At 43.6% G+C, this 18,709-nt stretch overlaps 1 long non-coding RNA gene across 1 annotated transcript in view; it reads left to right on the forward strand.

Annotated features, from left to right (window-relative positions):
* Positions 1–17,898: 17,898 nt before the first annotated feature.
* LOC135050948 (uncharacterized) overlaps positions 17,899–18,709 on the forward strand; it is a 57,712-nt gene continuing 56,901 nt past the window's right edge. The window contains exon 1 of the long non-coding RNA XR_010241941.1: positions 17,899–17,982. This is a non-coding gene — a long non-coding RNA (uncharacterized LOC135050948). The remainder of the gene's footprint in view (positions 17,983–18,709) is intronic.

Consider the following 18,709-nt stretch of genomic DNA (forward strand, 5'->3'; position numbering starts at 1 on the left):
GCAAATATAAAAATAAAAAAAACAACAACTCACCATCATGCCTAGGACGATCCGAATACCTCACATTAGTCGCACCAACAACTTCATGCAGAATAGGGTCCGCACAGGTTCCTCCCACTCCCGATAAGATGCTATAAAGGGATGGTCACCCCCTGTTTGCCTGGCTGACTTAGCCTCCTTTGCCATCTTTGCCTTGACACGGCGCTTGATGTCATAGAATCTCTTCTGACACGTGTCCTCGGTCCTCTTCGCCACACATTCACTGTTTACTACCGCTACTACCTTCCCCCACAGAACAGTTTTCCTGCGTGAAGGAACCTTGGCCGCATCACGCCCAAACAGCTGGCGATGATGGCGCATCAACTCATGCACCAAAGCCATATTTTCCGCATAGCTAAATTTAAAATTTCGGCCCATCTTGGTAGTGGTGTGTGGCTGTGGAGCAACACCACCATCACTGTCACTATCACTCGAGGCCACAGCAGCAACCTCACCCTCCTCCACCTCACTAACCTCCTCCCCCTCACTCAACTCTTCCACCTCACTCACCTCCTCCACCTCACTCACCTCCTCCCTCTCACTCACCTCTGACTGGGACACAATAATGACAAACAAATGACACTAATAAAAAAAAACACAAAACACACTCCTCCACTACCACTACACACAACACACACACACACACACACACACACAAAAAAAACAATGACAATAGACTGAAAATAAAAACCACAAACACTAAAAATGACACAAACTTTAAAGAAACTACACAACAATTATCACAAGACTACTTACACACACAATACAGCACTCAACAATCGCAAGAAAACTCCAAAACCGACCAACAAATCACCAACTCCAAAACACCAACTTCCTCTCACCTCTCCACTAGCTAAACCCATGAGGTGCGGCTGGTTGGGGGCGTTTTTATACTAATGAGCACAGACACTCCTCCATGACAAACACAACCAATCACGGAGAAGTGACGAAAACGAAAGTTAGAAAATAACCCGGCCGGGAAGGGACAAAAAGACTGCCGTGAAATTTTGAAATACGAATCCGTAAAATACACCAAAATACGACCGCAAACACACGAATCGACCACAAAAGCATTGAAAAAATATACGAATAACATCGACATCAAAAAATACGAAAACACAAAATACGAAAGCTTAGTAAATGAGTAGTAAAAAAATAAAAAAGTTGCAAATTAACACTACCGATGTCAGTCATGTTTAAACTTCAACCCAATTCTGAACATTACGAAATTTAGTAAATATACCCCCCTGTTAACTATGTGACCAGTGTAGGGTTAATGCGCTGGCACAGGATGCCCCTCAAGCGTCTACATGTGCATGCTGCTGAGCATTCCAGGAGCGTAGCCTGTCAGAGCTGCGCTCCAACCCTTGTGCCGCCATACCCGCTGGTGACCTGCTAACCGGGACGTCGGCGCTGTAATCACCACTCTTCTATCTTCTGGCTCTGTTAGGGGGTGGCGGCCGTGCTGCGGGAGTGAGCGGTCGCCTTGTGGGCTTGCGATCAGTACCCTCAGGAGCTCAGTGTCCTGTCAGCGGAGTAGAGAACCATTAACTCTCTATTAAGTTGGTTCCTACTCTCCCCCCTACCTAAGTCCCACGAAGCAGGGAGACTGTTGCCAGCAGCCTACCTGTAAAATTACAAACTCTAGAAAACAATAAAACTCCTAGGAGCTCCGCTAGCTGTGACCGGCTCCTCCAGGCACATTTTCTAAACTGAGTCTGGTAGGAGGGGCATAGAGGGAGGAGTCACCCACACTATTAAACTCTTAAACTGCCCATGGCTCCTAGTGGACCCGTCTATACCCCATGGTACTAAATGGAACCCCAGCATCCTCTAGGACGTAAGAGAAAACATCACTGCTATTGCATAGGGCAAATCCCCATTCGCCCTAAAAATAGGGAAAGTGATGTTTTTTCGCCTAGGCATCTAATTGAATACCCCCCTAAAGACTGAAAAGGTTTTCATCTTGAAAAGGGCATGGTTAGCCCCGAAACATTGGTAAGTGACACTTTACTACAAGCTTTTTTCAGTCTCCGAGTGCTGCTGCATGTTTGCTGATACATTCTGCAGAGGGGATGGTATCGTGATCCTGGTGCGTGATCCTGGTGCGTAATCCTGGTGCTTGGGATGTCGGCAGTCAAAATACCAACAGCGGCATCCCAAAGCTCAGGATCCCGACACCAAGGTGGTAAAAACACTAGCCCTAATCCAACCCCCCCCAAACCCTCCTAACCCTAACCGTTAACCCTTCTTAACCCTAACCCTGAACTTTACCCTCCCTTTCCCGCAGCCTAACCCTAACCCTCCCCGTGGGTGCCTAAGCCCCCTACAGCAGCCTAATCCTACACCGCAGCCTATTTCAGTGTCCTGTCCGATGATGCAGAAATGTTTATATACCGTGTACTTCTTCTACATTGTTTGGTACTGTAAGCTTTTGTTTTCTTGTTTTGCTCATTTGTTTATTTACTTTGTTAAGCGCTGTGGAGTCCTTGTGGTGGCATATAAATAAATAATAATAATAATAAGAAGAAGAAGAAGAATATAATGTGTGTGTGTAAGGGTCAAATTACCAACTATAAGAAAAAAAATGGTGCAAATAATCTTAAGTAGTATTGGAAATCTAGGCGTAAGTGACACAGTTTAAACACTTGAGCAAAGCTACAATCTAATCACAATAGAGGAAATATATCCACTCCTCCATAACCAAGTAGGTATCCAAATCAGCAGACATAATATTTAAACCACTGACAGGTGAAGTGAATAACATTGATTATCTAGTTACAATGGCACCTGTCAAGGAGTAGGATATATTAGGTAGTAAGTGAACACTCTGTTCTTGAAGTTGATGAGTTGGAAGCAGGAAAAATGGGCAACTGTAAAGATCTGAGTGACTTTGTCAAGGGCCAATTTGTGATGGCTAGATGACTGGGTCATGTGGGGTGTTCCCAATATGCAGTGGTTAGTACCTACTAAAAGTAGTCCAAGGAAGGACAATCAGTGAACCGTTGAAAGAGTCATTGGCATCCAACTCTCATTTATATACGTGGGAAGCGAAGCCTGGCCCACCTGGTGCTATCCCACGGAAGAGCTACTGTAGCACAAATTGCTGAAAAAGTTAATGCTGGCTATGATAGAAAGATGTCAGAACACATAGGGCATTGCAACTTGCCGAGTATGGTATTGCGTAGCTGCAGACAAATCAAAGTGCCCATGTTGACCCCTGCCCACCACCAAAAGCGAGCACAATGGTCACATGAGTGTCAGAACTTGACTATGGAGCAATGGAAGAAGGTTGCCAGATTTGATGAATCATATTTACTTTTATATCATGTAGAAGGCCGGGTACGTGTACGTGATTTACCTGGGAAAGAGATGTCACCAGGATGCACTATAGGAGGAAAGCAAGTCAGCGGAGGCAGTGTGATGCTGGGCAATGTTCTGCTGGGAAACTTTGAGTCCTGGCATTTATGTGGATGTTAGTTTGATACGTGCCACCTACCTAAACATTGCTGCAGACCATGTACACCCCTTCATGGCAACTGTATTCCCTGATAGCAGTGACCTCTTTCAGCAGAATAATGTGTTCTGACACACTGCAAAAATTGTTCAGGAATGGTTTAAGGAATGTAACAAAGAGTTCTAGGTGTTGAGTTGGCCTCCAAATGCCCCAGATTTCAATCTGATCGAGAATCTGAGATGTGTGCTGGAAAAAACAAGTCTGAACCATGGAGGTCCCTCCTCGCAGCTTACAAGATTTAAAGGATTTGCTGCAGTGCTGACATCTTGGTGCTAGAAACCACAGGACACCTTCAGAAGTATTGTAACGGCCATGCCTCTATTGGTCAAAGCTGTTTTGGTGGCATGAGGAGGAACTACACAATATTAAGCAGGTGGTTTTACTGTTATGGCTGATGGATGTAAGTTATGGACCTCATTTATTTATTTATTAACAGTTTCTTATTTAGCGCAGCAAATTCCGTTGCACTTTACAATTGGAAATAACAATGATATAACAAAACTGGGTAATATCAAACAGTCATAGAGGTAGGAAGGCCCTGCTCGCAAGCTTACAATCTATAGGGAAATAAGCATGGATATGCAAGGATAGGTGCTATCTATTGCATAGTTGTCCACCAGATTGCAAAGGTTCTTGGTGGGCTGTATGATATGGTCATACAGCAATGATGAACCGGGGTCAAGAGGAAGGATGAGAAGACGTGAGGATATGTGTGGACTGTGCAGAGTGGATGCAATTTGATAGGAAGGTTTATGAAAGTTATGTGGGCGGTTCTGGAATTTGATACGCTTGCCTGAAGAGGTGAGTTTTCAGGGAATGCTTGAAGGTTTGGAGATTAGAGGAGAGTTTTATTGTATGTAGTAGGGCATTCCACAGAGTGGATGCAGCCCGATGACAGTTCTGCCATTGTGAGTGGGAGCGAGTAATGAGTGTGGGTGAGAGACGCAGGTCTTGTGAAGAGCGAAGAGGTCGAGGTGGGAGATATTTTGAGATAAGCAAAGTGATGTACATTGGTGTAGTTTGGTTAATGGCCTTGTGTGTGAGTAAAAGTATTTAATATTGAATTCGGTAGAATACAGGTACCAATGGAGGGACTGACAGAGTGGATCTGCAGACGATGAACGTCAAGCGAGGAAGATTGGCCTCACAGCTGCATTCAGAATGGATTGTAGTGGTGAGAGTCTCGTTTTGGGAAGACCAGCTAGGAGACTATTGCAATCATTATCAATGCGGGAGATAATTTGAGCATGGATTACAGTTTTAGCAGTGTCTTGTGTAAGGTATGGTCGTATTTTGGATATGTTTTTTAGACGCATGTAACAGGATTTTGAGACAGATTGAATGTGGGGAACAAAGGACAGATCAGAGGCAAGGATGACACCTAGGCAGCGAGCTGGTGGGGTAGGGTAGATTGTCGAGTTTTCAACAGTGATAGAGATATCAGGTTGGTACCTACTATTAGCCGGTGGAAATATAATTAACTCTGTCTTTGAAATATTAAGTTTGAGATGGCGAGATGTCATCCAAGATGAAATGTCAGATAGGTATTAAGTGACACGGGCCAGTACAGATAGGGACAAATCAGGGGAGGATAGGTAGATTTGAGTATTATCTGCGTACAGATGAAACTGAAATCCAAAAGAGCCAATTTGTTTACCAAGAGATGAGGTATAGATAGAGAAAAGTAGAGGACTCAAGACTGAGCCTTGCGGTACTCCAACTGAAAGAGGCAGCGAAGAGGAGGTAGATTCAGAGACGCAAACACTGAAGGAGCGATTAGATAAGTAGGATAGGAACCAAGAAAGGGCTGTGGCCCTCATTCCGAGTTGATCGGTCGCAAGGCGAATTTAGCAGAGTTACACACGCTAAGCCGCCGCCTACTGGGAGTGTATCTTAGCATCTTAAAATTGCGACCGATGTATTCGCAATATTGCGATCACAAACTACTTAGCAGTTTTAGAGTAGCTCCACACTTACTCTGCCTGTGCGATCAGTTCAGTGCTTGTCGTTCCTGGTTTGACGTCACAAACACACCCAGCGTTCGCCCAACCACTCCCCCGTTTCTCCGGCCACTCCTGCGTTTTTTCCGGAAACGGTAGCGTTTTCAACCACACGCCCATAAAACGCCGTGTTTCCGCCCAGTAACACCCATTTCCTGTCAATCACATTACGATCGCCGGAGCGATGAAAAAGCCGTGAGTAAAAATACTATCTTCATTGTTAAATTACTTGGCGCAGTCGCAGTGCGAATATTGCGCATGCGTACTAAGCGGATTTTCATTGCGATGCGATGAAAAATACCGAGCGAACGACTCGGAATGAGGGCCTGTGTCTTTAAGACCTAGGTTTTGTAGTGTTTGTATGAGAAGAGAGTGGTCAACAATGTCAAAGGCAGCAGATATATCTAGAAGAATAAGTAGTGAGTAATGGCCTTTAGACTTCGTAGTGACCAAATCATTAACCACTTTAGTCAGTGCTGTCTCTGTGGAGTGTTGGGAACGGAAGCCTGACTGAAGTGGGTCCAATAAATTGTGTGAGTTAAGAAAGTGTGTGAGTCGAGTGTAGGCAAGTCTTTCAAGTAGCTTAGAGAGACAAGGGAGCTGAGAGATAGGGCAGCAGTTTGAGAGAGAGTTAGAGTCAGAATTTAGTTTTTTCAAAATGGGAGTAATCACTGCATGCTTGAAGAGTGAAAGAAAAATACCAGTAGAGAGAGAGAGAGAGAGAGAGAGAGAGAGATTACAGATGTTAGTTAAGGTAGGGATAAGCACCAGAGACAGAGCTTTACTTATTTGTGAGGGTAAAGGATCAAGAGGAGAGGTAGTAGAGAAGCAGGATGAGAAGAGTGATGATACTTCATCTTCATTTGTGGGATCAAATGAAGACAGAGTGGCAGAGGTCTCCAAACATAGTTGACATGAAAGACAGGATAACAAAAAACAACCAATGTGTGGTAAATGTTGTCAACACTTAAGCAATAGAAAAAGAAATCAGACTCCTCTATAAAACTAAGGTGGATCCAAAGCGTACCCCACTCACACTCTAAAGAGGAGGTATTAATCGCATCACGGTTTCTTTACGTGGTTAACCTTTCAATTTCTTATAACACCCAGTGTGATGAATAGGGAATTCAGCCCAACACCTCAATCGTTTGTTGTGGATTCCCATTGGAGGCAGATGATGCGTACCCCAACACTCACACTCAAACGGTTGATGTAAAACACATAAAGGTATCTTTCTCTCCTAGGGGATAATAGTAGTCTGTAATGGCGTACCACAACTCACAGTTTGGACTGCTGTACACCTCCTATCAAGGTATCTTTAGGTCCTGGACAGGGATTTCAGTTTGTGGTTTTAGCTTTGTTCATGGAAACTCCCAATGTGCATCATATGAAAAAAGAAAACAAGCAAACCAATGTGTAGTAGGTTTTGCTAGTCTTAAATGCAATGTGTAAATAAATCTCTGAGGCAGATAGGTTCAATGCGTACCCCACTCACATATAAAATGGGGGTTCTAAATATATAGCGGTATCTTTGGGGAAGTTCTATTTGATGGTGCAGTAAATCCTGGACTCAATAAACCACAGATGTGTTTCCACTAGTGGTCCAGTATTTACTGCACCATCAAATAGAACTTCCCCAAAGATACCGCTATATATTTAGAACCCCCATTTTATATGTGAGTGGGGTACGCATTGAACCTATCTGCCTCAGAGATTTATTTACACATTGCATTTAAGACTAGCAAAACCTACTACAAATTGGTTTGCTTGTTTTCTTTTTTCATATGATGCACATTGGGAGTTTCCATGAACAAAGCTAAAACCACAAACTGAAATCCCTGTCCAGGACCTAAAGATACCTTGATAGGAGGTGTACAGCAGTCCAAACTGTGAGTTGTGGTACGCCATTACAGACTACTATTATCCCCTAGGAGAGAAAGATACCTTTATGTGTTTTACATCAACCGTTTGAGTGTGAGTGTTGGGGTACGCATCATCTGCCTCCATTGGGAATCCACAACAAACGATTGAGGTGTTGGGCTGAATTCCCTATTCATCACACTGGGTGTTATAAGAAATTGAAAGGTTAACCACATAAAGAAACCGTGATGCGATTAATGCCTCCTCTTTAGAGTGTGAGTGGGGTACGCTTTGGAATCCACCTTAGTTTTATAGAGGAGTCTGATTTCTTTTTCTATTGCTTAAGTGTTGACAACATTTACCACACATTGGTTGTTTTTTGTTATCCTGTCTTTCATTTCAACTATGTTTGGAGACCTTACATACAATTGATTAGAACTGGAGACACAATTTCGACCTAAGAACCTTCCATGCAACTCAAAAGGGATGTTATGGTGATGTTCTACTTACCTTAGCGCTTGTGGTGTACGACAGTATTTCAAATTTCTTGTGTTTTGTCTGTTTATTTAAATGTGGTGACATTTAATTCGAAATCTGTTACATCTGAGCTGCACAGCGCCAGTTTGAACCACCCCCTACATCTTTGTTTCTAGAGTGGCAGAGGGTTCAGGTAAAGAACTGAGCAGGTCACTGGCTGCCAAAGAGCATACCATTTCATATCGGATCTTATCAATCTTCTCCTTGAAGTAGGAAGCAAGATCTTGTGCCTTGATAGTGACTGGTGGGGTAGGTGAGGGAGTGTCACATTATGATCATAATATGAATGTCACATTATGATCAAAGTCAATCTATCACTTAGATATATTTATTATTATTTATTACCGGTTATTTATATAGCACACACATATTATGCAGCAGTTTAAAGAGAGTACTTAGCTATTCACATCAGTGGAGCTTACAATCTATATTCCCTACCACATGCACACACATTTACGTTGGGGTTAATTTTGTCGGGAGCCAACTAACCTACTAGTATATTTTTTGATTGCGGGAGGAAACCAGAGAACCTGGAGGAAACCCACGCAAGCACGGACAGAATATACAAGCTCTACACAGTGCCATGGTGGAATCAAACCCATGACCTCAGTGCTGTGAGGCAGTAACACTAACCATAACACCGTCTGTGCTGCCCATAATAGGAGGGCCGTGCAGTTCCCAAGCTTATATCGGACTGGGCACGATTAAACAATTGTATTAATCGCATTGCCTGATGTATCAATGTATTGTACAAGTTAAATGTTTTTGCATATCAAATAGTAGAAAGTTAATTGATCTACCGTAATGTGCTCATATCCACCTGAAGTCCAGAGAATCAGCCCTAGAATCCTGTATATGGGTCAGAAATCTGTGAATAAACACAGCAGGGGTCAAGCCTACAGTTCAGGGAAGACACACCCAAGTGTAAAATGGTCTTCCTGGCCTGATGTACCAGAATGCCAGTTTGTTTGCCCAGGAACCAGGTCCAGGGCTTTAAAGCAAGTCATAAAGATAAAAGTAACAGCCCTGCTAGACTGGCTGAGAAACCCCAAAGTGTAATCTGAGATTCAATCCACTCTGGTTTCAGGAGGGTTCAAGAAATCCCAAAGTGGTTGGGGATGGGGGGAAGCTGCAGCATGGAAGTTTAAATATGAGAAGCACAGACCAAAAGTTGTCATTATCATTGAGGTGGCATCCAGGGAAAGACTAGGGCCTGTAATGTCCAGGATTTGAATAGAGACCTCACTCAACCAGCGTTCAACTCTACAGGTGATCAGAACGTTGTCTTTTTCACCCCTTATTTTTATTTTTTTAAACTGTGATAACTGATGTAACTGTTTACACTATTATATTCTTGTATCCATTTTTTTCTGTAACTATAAGCTTTAAAGATTTTACATGAATTAAAAACCTTAATTTTATTTATGGATTCTGTGTTTTTACACCTAAACCCTGAGAGGCTCATGTTACCTAATTTTTTACTTATTAATTGTGTATGTGCGGATGAGAGCAGAAACTCACCCTTGGCATGGTCTCTCAAAGTCACTTGGCTTAACTGGCACAGTGACTGGTACTTCTGCTGGTGGCAGTAACCACATTGATTTACCATACGTGCTGAGATAATCAGTAAGGTGCCATGGGCAGCGGTTCCCAGATTTGATAAAAGGTAACAAGAAGAGTATATCTGTATATTGTACCGCAGGTAATTTTGATGTAAACAAAAACATGTTTCAACATTTGCACCTTGCTTCTCCACATGGAATCAAGGTGTTTGTTAATGAGAGTTGATATAGAGATACTGTACATTTATTTCAAATAGAGTCTCTAATGTAAGATGGCTTAGAAATGTGTAGGTAGTGGAAGGTAAGTGACTAAGCATGCATGGAGATGTCCCTTCTGATTTCTACCGTGTGCTGAATGGGCAGTGATTAGCAGATGAGATACATATATTCTCCTGTAATTTCGAAGCCTAAAGAAGTAATATTATATCTGCTTTCAGATACCTATAATTAAACATGTGTAAACAGGATTCGAGTATTGCGCTCTTGTGAAGGAGTTTTCATACAAAAAACATGTAATCTTGTATGGTCTACCCCTATTTATGTTGCTACAGAATCCTTGTGGCACCTTATAAATATGATGATTGATGATAATAATAATAATAATAATAATAATAATAATAAATTAATTGGTGGTGTTTATTCAAAAGATAATTTCAATTAACCATTAATCATACAGTCTGTTTTTAATCTCTTCTTTAATATAAAGTCAGGTATCTCCACAAAATCTCTTTTCAACACCCTCCTATAGGAATAGTTGTAATGATTCCGCAGTATATATTTATTCACAACTAATATCACCACCATATTCACATTCTTATCAGCTGGTTTATTATCTAATCCTCAAACATTAATGTCTTAAATGCCATTTAATTATCTACAGTACAGTTACATTTTATTTTATGCCCAAAGATTTTGAATATAGAATATCAAAGTTTTTTTTCATTAATAACTCATTATACAATTCAAGATGCGTCCCTTTTAATTCTGTCATAAAAAGTTTGGATTTACGTTTCAAATAAGAAAAAGATACCACATTGGTCTTCCTTTGTGTATCCCAATTCCTCAAAGGTGTATTTGATTAGGTATTTTGTTAAATGCATCTTTATAGTGTAAACTCCTAATTAAATTTAATATGGAGAAAAGTAGGTCAAACATATAATCCTTTTATAAACCTTTAAGTTGGAAGTTATCAAGGCATAGTTTAAAAAAAATAAAGTTTCATTGTATAAGTTGTATTCAGTCAATATGCTTCTTTTTTATGGTCTTGTTTTGAGGCTCAATTGCCTCTTCTTCTATGAGTCACCTTCTTTAGATCATAGGCGATGCTAACCGAAAAAGTTCCCGCACAAATAAGTGTCAAATCATCTGACCACAGATCTGTCTGTAAAAGAGTGGAAGGAGTGGTGAGGGTGAGGTTGATTCCTCATAGCTGGATTATCACTCTCGTGTGCATTGTATCTTTCTCTAACGTCCTAGTGGATGCTGGGGACTCCGTCAGGACCATGGGGAATAGCGGGCTCCGCTGGAGACAGGGCACATCTAAAAAGCTTTTTAGGTCACATGGTGTGTACTGGCTCCTCCCCCTATGACCCTCCTCCAAGCCTCAGTTAGGTTTTTGTGCCCGTCCGAGAAGGGTGCAAACTGGATGGCTCTCTTAAGGAGCTGTTTAGTAAAGGTTTTTTTTTAGGTTTCTAATCAGTGATTCCTGCTGGCGACAGGATCACTGCAACGAGGGACTTAGGGGAGAGACTTGCAACTCACCTGCGTGCAGGAGGATTGAAGTTTTAGGCTACTGGACACTGAGCTCCAGAGGGAGTCGGAACACAGGTCAGCCTGGGGTTCGTCCCGGAGCCGCGCCGCCGATCCCCCTTACAGACGCTGAAGAAAGACGGCGGAACGGAGGTCCGGAAACAGGCGGCAGAAGACTTCACAGTCTTCAGAGAGGTAGCGCACAGCACTGCAGCTGTGCGCCATTGTTGCTACACGGCTCACTGACACGGTCACGGAGGGTGCAGGGCGCTGCTGGGGGCGCCCTGGGCAGCAATATAAATACCTATTTGGCAAATAAATACATCACATATAGCCATTAAGGCTATATGTATGTATTTAACCCAGGCCAGTTTTCCTAATAACCGGGAGAAAAGCCCGCCGTGAAAGGGGCGGAGCTTATTCTCCTCAGCACTCAGCGCCATTTTCCTGACCAGCTCCGCTGGTGAGGAAGGCTCCCACTCTCCCCTGCACTACAGAAACAGGGTTAAAGAGAAGGGGGGCATAAATTGGCGATATAATTATATATTAAGAGCCCATATATAGAAACAACACCTTCTAGGGTTGTTATATACATTATGGCGCTTTTGGTGTGTGCTGGCAAACTCTCCCTCTGTCTCCCCAAAGGGCTAGTGGGTCCTGTCCTCTATCAGAGCATTCCCTGTATGTGTGTGCTGTAGGTCGGTACGTGTGTGTCGACATGTATGAGGAAAATGTTGGTGAGGAGACGGAGAAAATTGCCTGTAATGGTGATGTCACTCTCTAGGGAGTCGACACCAGAATGGATGGCTTACTTATGGAATTACGTGATAATGTCAACACGCTGCAAGCCGGTTGACGACATGAGACAGCCGGCGGACAAATTAGTATCGGTCCAGGCGTCTCAGACACCGTCAGGGGCTTGTAAAAACGCCCATTTACCTCAGTCGGTCGACAGACACTGACACGGACACTGACCCCAGTGTCGACGGTGAAGAAACAAACGTATTTTTCCTTTAGGGCCACAAGTTACATGTTAAGGGCAATGAAGGAGGTGTTACGTATTTCTGATACCACAAGTACCACAAATAAGGGTATTTTGTAGGGTGGGAATAAACTACCTGTAGTTTTGCCTGAATCAGATAAATTAAATGAAGTGTGTGATGATACGTGGGGTTCCTCCGACAGAAAGTTATGGGCGGTATACCCTTTTTCCCGCCAGTAGTAAGGGCGAGTTGGAAAACACACCTTAGGGTGGACAAGGCGCTCACACGCATATAAAGTTACCGTTTCCAGATACGGCCGCCCTCAAGGAGCCAGCTGATAGGAAGCTGAAAAATATCATAACAGTATATACACACATACTGGTGTTATACTACGACCAGCAATCGCCTCAGCCTGGATGTGCAGCGCTGAGGGGGCTTGGTCGGATTTCCTGACTGAAAATTTTGATACCCTTGACAGGGACAGGATTTTATTGTCTATAGAGCATTTTAGGGATGCATTTCTATATATGTGTGATGCGCAGAGGCATATTTGCATTCTGGCATCAAAGAGTAAATGTGATGTACATATCTGCCAGACGAAGACCCGACAGTGGTCAGGTGAGGCAGATTCCAGACGGCATATGGGAAGTATTGCCGTATAAAGGGGCGGTCCATTGGACCTGGTGGCCATGGCAACAGCTGAAAAATCCACCTTTTGTTACCCCGAGTCACATATTGGCAGAAAAGGACACAGTCTTTTCAGTCTCAGTCCTTTCGTCCCCATACGGGCAGGCGGGCGAAGGCCAGTCATATCTGCCCAGGGGGAGAGGAAAGGGAAGAAGACTGCAGCAAGCAGATCATTCCCAGGAACAGAAGCTCCTCACGGCTTCTGCCAAGTCCGCAGCATAACGCTGGGGCCGTACAAGCGGACTCAGGTGCGGTAGGGGGTCATCTCAAGAGTTTCAGCAACACTCGCAAGGGAACTCCGGGATCCTACATGTAATATCCCAGGTGTACATTGGAAATTCGAGACGTCTCCCCCTCACACAATTCACAGGCTGTATTCCCAGCAGGTGATAATCAAAGTACCCTTCTTACAACAAGGAAGGGGGTAGTATTCCACACTATATTGTGGTACTGAAGCCAACCGGCTCGGTGAGATCTGAAATATTTGAACACTTACATACAAGCGTTCAAATCAAGATGGAGTCACTCGGAGCAGTGATAGCGAACCAGGAAGAAGGGGACGATATGATGTCACTGGATATCAGGGACGTTTACCTACAGGTCCAAATTTGCCCTTCTCACCAAGGGTACTTCAGGTTCCTGGTACAGAACTGTCACTATCAGTTCAGACGCTGCCGTTTGGATGGTCCACGGCGCCCCGGGTCTTTACCAAGGTAATGGCCGGAATGATGATTTTTCTTAAAGGAAACATGGACGCTTTCCTGATAAGGGCAAGGTCCAGAGAACAGTTGGAGGTCGGAGTAGCACTATCTTAAGTAGTTCTACGACAGCACGAGTGGATTCTAAATATTCCAAAATCGCAGCTTTTTCCGACGACACGTCTACTGTTCCTAGGGAAGATTCTGGACACAGTCCAGAAAAACGTGTTTCTCCCAGTGGAGAAAACCAGGGAGTTATCCGAGCTAATCGGGATCCTCCTAAAACCAGGAAAAGTGTCAGTGCATCATTGCACAAGAGTCCTGGTAAAAATGGTGGCTTATTACGAAGCAATTCCATTCGGCAGATTTCCCGCAAGAACTCTTCAGTGGGATCTGCTGGACAAATGGTCCGGATCGCATCCTCAGATGCATCAGCGGATAACCCTATATCCAAGGAAAAGGGTGTCTCTCCTGTGGTGATTACAGAGTGCTCATCTTCTAGAGGGCCGCAGATTCGGCATTCAGGATTGGATGCCGGTGACCACGGAGGCCAGCCTGAGAGGCTGGGGAACAGTCACACAGGGAAAAAATTTCCAGGGAAGTGTGATTAAGTCTGGAGAATTCTCTCCGCATAAATAAGCTTAGAGCAAATTTATAATGCTCTAAACTTAGCTAGACCTCTGCTTCAAGGTCAGCCGGTATTGATCCAGTGGGATAACATCACGGCAGTCGCCCACGTAAACAGAAGGGCGGCACAAGAAGCAGGAGGGCAGTGAAAACTGCAAGGATTTTTCGCTAGGCGGAAAATCATGTGATAGCACTGTCAGCAGTGTTCTTTCCGGGAGTGGACGACTGGGAAGCAGACTTCCTCAGCAGGCATGACCTCCACCCGGGAGAGTGGAAACTTCATAGGGAAGTTTTTCAACATGATTGTGGACCGTTGGCAAAGACCAAAGGTGGACATGATGGCGTCCCGCCCGAACAAAAACGGGACAGGTATTCCGCCAGGTCATGAGACCTTCAGGCGATAGCTGTGGATGTTCTGGTAACACCGTGGGTGTACCAGTCTGTGTATGTGTTCCCTCCTCTGTTTCTCATAACCAGGGTATTGAGAATTATAAGACATAGAGGAGTATGAACTATACTAGTGGCTCCGGATTGGCCAAGAGGGACTTGGTACCCGGAACTTCAAGAAATGCTCACAGAGGACTAAGGGCCTGGGGAGCTAAGAAGGGACTTGATTCAGCAAGTACCATGTCTATTCCAAGACTTACCGCGGCTGCGTTTGACGGCATGGCGGTTGAATGCCGGATCCTGAGGGGAAAAGGCATTCCATAAGAGGTCATACCTACCCTGGTCAAAGCCAGGAAGGAGGTGACCGCACAACGTCATCACCACATGTGGTGAAAATATGTTGCGTGGGTGAGGCCAGGAAGGCTCCACGACGGAAATTCAACTAGGTCGATTTCTACACTTCCTGAAAACAGGAGTGTTTTGGACCTCAAATTGGGGTTCATTAACATTTAAATTTCGGCCCTGTAGATTTTCTTCCAGAAAGAATTGACTTCAGTTCCTGAAGTCCAGATTGTAAAGGATGTATTGCATATACAGCTTTTTTGTGCCCCTAGGGGCACCGTGAGATCTCAACATAGTGTTGGGATTTCTTAAAATCATATTGGTTTGAACCGCTCAAATCTGTGGATTTGAAATATCTCACATGGAAAGTGACCATGCTGTTGACAAATATCTCACATGGGAAGTGACCATGTTGTTAGCCCTGGCCTCGGCCAGGCGATTGTCAGAAGGGGCGGCTTTGTCTTACAAAAGCCCATATTAAAATTTTCCATTTGAACAGGACAGAACTGGGACTCGTCTCCAGTTTCTTCATGAAGGGGTGTCAGCGTTTTCACCTGAAACAACCTCTTGTGGTGCCTGCGGCTACTAGGGACTTGGAGGACTCCAAGTTACTAGACGTGGTCAGGGCCCTAAAAATATATATATATATAGTTAGGACGGCTGGAGTCAGAAAGTCTGATTTGCTGTTTATACTGTATACACCCAACAAGCTGGGTGCTCATGCTTCTAAGCAGTCTATTGCACGCTGGATTTGTAGTACAATTCAGCTTGCACATTCTGTGGCAGGCCTGCCACAGACGAAATATGTAGATGCCCATTCCACAAGGAAGGTGGGCTCATCCTGGGCGGCTGCCCGAGGAGTCTCGGCATTACAACTTTGCCGAGCAGCTACGTGGTCAGGGGAGAACACGTTTGTAAAATTTTACAAATTTTGATACTCTGGCTAAGGAGGACCTGGAGTTCTCTCATTCGGTGCTGCAGAGTCATCCGCACTCTCCCGCCCGTTTGGGAGCTTTGGTATAATCCCCATGGTCCTGACGGAGTCCCCAGCATCCACTAGGACGTTAGAGAAAATAAGAATTTACTTACCGATAATTCTATTTCTCGTAGTCCGTAGTGGATGCTGGGCGCCCATCCCAAGTGCGGATTGTCTGCAATGCTTGTACATAGTTATTGTTACAAAAATCGGGTTATTACTATTGTTGTGAGCCATCTTTTCGGAGGCTACTTCGTTTTGTTATCATACTGTTAACTGGGTTCAGATCACAAGTTGTACGGTGTGATTGGTGTGGCTGGTATGAGTCTTACCCGGGATTCAAGATCCTTCCTTATTGTGTACGCTCGTCCGGGCACAGTACCTAACTGAGGCTTGGAGGAGGGTCATAGGGGGAGGAGCCAGTACACACCATGTGACCTAAAAAGCTTTTTAGATGTGCCCTGTCTCCTGCGGAGCCCGCTATTCCCCATGGTCCTGACGGAGTCCCCAGCATCCACTACGGACTACGAGAAATAGAATTATCGGTAAGTAAATTCTTATTTTTATGTGGAAGAAAGACAAAGGTGAATCTTTTTTTTTTCTTTAGCATATAGAGATCTATTGCGTCTAGATTTTGAGAAACCTACAATATTCCAATTGTAATTATGCTGACATGTGACCATGGTAGAGCTCAAACCAAAAATGGTTGGGAGTCTGGAATGAACTCAGATTTAAGTAGTAGTAGCAATGAAGCAGCATAGGCAAAACCAAGGATATTTAATGCTGTACATTAGCAGGTTATGTTAGTTTAAAAGTCAGATGGTATTAGGAAGCTAGCATATAATAAAGCAGTGTTTTCTAACTTGTCCAAAAGTTCCAAGCAATTCCAAAGGTCTCATACAGGTAAACAGTACTGATACACAGCTGGAGACAGCAAATGGAAACCTTAAAGCCAGGTCGGGAATGACAGCAGCAGGTTAGCATAGGGATTAGCAGTAAAGTAGACAAAACTCAGGCTAGACAATCAGCGAACACAGTTTGCTAGGTCCAGGCATCTTTTATACCCCAAATAGACAGGAACCGAAGTTGCAAGAGACTGCCAGCAGCATCGCGCATATGCAGTCCACTCTCAGAGACGGTGTAAGTCCTTCTTGTCTTCAGCTTGTGGGCAATTTTATCATTTATTTGCAACCTAAATCACCCTGCCTGTGTAGCAAAGTAATACCCTTTCAGTCTGCCGCAATAACCCTGGCTACTGCCAAGTCAACACAGTTCGTGGCTCAGACTGAAAGGGGCCAGGAAAAATAATCTAGTTCGAGTGACCTGGTAATCAAAACCGGGGATAGCGACCAGGGTTGGACACAGGACCGACCCAGGTCATGGTGCTGTGTGAACGGTCCGACGCAGGTCACGATGACCCAGGTTGTGCCACATACCACCAGATTGGCTGTCTGCAGTAGCGCTTGGAAATTACATCATCTCCAAGGGACCACTGTAAATCCAGATAGAACCGAATCACAGAAGAACCGAGTCTGGTGTGAATGGCAGGACCCGGGAATAGCTTGGGTCCAGCCGCCAGTGTAAAAAGGGGTCTGAGACTGGCTGCACGGATTGGACCTGGGATTTTGATTTGAAAGGGGTATAAGGGGCAATAAGCTAATTGAAGCTGCTGTCAATCTTCCTGACATATTCAATCCATTACTCCTACTAACATCATCATAAAAATTTTTAACAAAAGGTTTCTCTCTATGGGATAAATTTACTAAAGCTTCTAAAACAGAGAACTGGTGATCAGGGCAGTAGAGAGCCTGCCTGGGCAAGGTACTTTTGAGGGGGTGTGGCCTAATCACAGGAGACGTTGCCATGCATCCTTAGAAAAAATATCAAACAAAATGGTATTTTATGCGCCGTCACGGCAACACTCCAGCCCAGCACAGCTGTGGAGAAGAGCTGCTGCTGTCAGTTAAGGAGTAGGAAGCCTGGGGCCCCCACTGGGTCTCCATCAGACCTGGGCCCAGGTAATTTGTACCCCCCACCCCCTCTCTTTCGGTACCACTGCTGGTGATTTTGCCTATAGCAACCAATCAAATGTTGTCTATCATTTTCTAAAAGGTAATAGTGAAATAATAGACAGCATCTGATTGATTGCTATAGGCAACATCACCAAATCTCTGTTTTAGAAGCTTTGAGTAAATTTATCCCTATATGTTATAAAAGTTCTATTAGTCCTGTTTTTCCTTAATTATTTTGGTAATCTTATAACGTTGAAACTAAGTAAAGCTTATTTTCCATGACTGCTTCCTCAATGTTAGTATTTATTTTTTAGCAAAATTAATTCTAAACTAATTACAGGTTTCTTGATTTTTCTTGGGGTTTAGTTTTTCAGTAAGAATCCTCACATTTTTTAACTACATTCTTTTCATTTCTTAAAAAAAAAATAATAGTCCAATTAATTCAATAGAACAGTCATCAAGTATCCTACTTCATTATTTAACAAATTTCTTATTATTCAGATTAAAATAGGTATTTCTAGACTCTAAATCCCCTTGGTATCCTCCTATAATTAAGATAATTGATTAATCATGTAATATCCCACCACACCTTAGTTTCTTTAGCTAATAATCTAGAGAAAATACCTTCCTTTGTTTCTACAAACAAATCTCTGAATCTCTCAGGAACATCATTACTTTTTACTTACATGTTTTTCTCATATCAGATCCAAGGAAAGCCATGATAATGTAACTC

Source organism: Pseudophryne corroboree, chromosome 2 (genome assembly GCF_028390025.1).
Source record: "Pseudophryne corroboree isolate aPseCor3 chromosome 2, aPseCor3.hap2, whole genome shotgun sequence".
Lineage (NCBI taxonomy): Eukaryota > Metazoa > Chordata > Amphibia > Anura > Myobatrachidae > Pseudophryne > Pseudophryne corroboree.